Below are 956 nucleotides of genomic sequence, written 5' to 3' on the forward strand. Positions count from 1 at the left end.
TCTGTCTGCAGGACAGTCTCCAGACCCCTGCAACAACAGCACTGTCCTTCACCAGTGGACAGTATTCACTCTCTGTCTGCAGGACAGTCTCAGGCCTTCTTAGCGAACAGCCAGGTTCCAGGACTTCTTCAACAACAGGACAGTCTTTCACCAGTGGACAAATCTGGCAAAACAACATCAAAACAGACAGACAAAGTACCAGCAAAACAGCCATGTCTCCTCAGTCCTTGGCAGCTCAGGGGGCAGGTCTCAAAAGTCCAGGGCAATTCAAAGTGGCCACCAGCAATCCTCTTAGTCTCTCTCTGCCTCCACGAGGGTGCTGCTGACAAAAAGTTCTCCTGCCTCTCTCTTGTGTCTCTCCAAATCTACGTCACCAGCTCCTCCCACTTCAGGACTTTCTTTTCACATCAACAAGCCCATCCCACAGGTGGGATTAACAAGCTCTGGGTTTTAATACAATCAGTTTGAGAACCAAGCCAACACAGGGGAATCTTTAAATGCCATTACTATCACATGGCCATGTAAAAAAAATAGCTAGATATTATCTAGCTATCGCTATCTATCTACATCTATTTCAATATCAAGGATCTTATCTCAATATCAAAGCAGATACTGATATTATTATAGGCATATCTCATTATAAATCCTGCGTTGGACACATTTTATTTTTTTCCATTGGACAGTTTTTTAACTCCATTGGGTGTTAATATCCATAGGACTGGCTTTCTGTGAAACATTCAGTAGTTTTTTCTCCAGTATCTAAAGCTGTCCATTCTGTGCCAACCTCAGAGAGGTTAGCTGGTCAGCAAGTATCTACTGTTGTGCCAGGAACAGGATACAGTGGTCTCAGATGGGTTTGTCCTCCTTCTGTCCATGTTTCCTTCTCCTTCCTCTTCCCCTCTTCCTCTTCCCTTCCTCCCATCTTCTTCCTTTCTTCCCCTTCCTTTCTTCCCTCT

At 44.7% G+C, this 956-nt stretch overlaps 1 protein-coding gene across 2 annotated transcripts in view; it reads left to right on the plus strand.

The window, feature by feature from the left end:
• Positions 1 to 956, plus strand: part of IL17RD (interleukin 17 receptor D) — an 89078-nt gene that overhangs the window by 74930 nt on the left and 13192 nt on the right. The gene's annotated exons all lie outside the window — the stretch shown is intronic.

This window comes from Petaurus breviceps, unplaced genomic scaffold, assembly GCF_028583685.1.
Source record: "Petaurus breviceps papuanus isolate PSGF00001 unplaced genomic scaffold, PetGlider_PUasm1.0 174, whole genome shotgun sequence".
Lineage (NCBI taxonomy): Eukaryota > Metazoa > Chordata > Mammalia > Diprotodontia > Petauridae > Petaurus > Petaurus breviceps.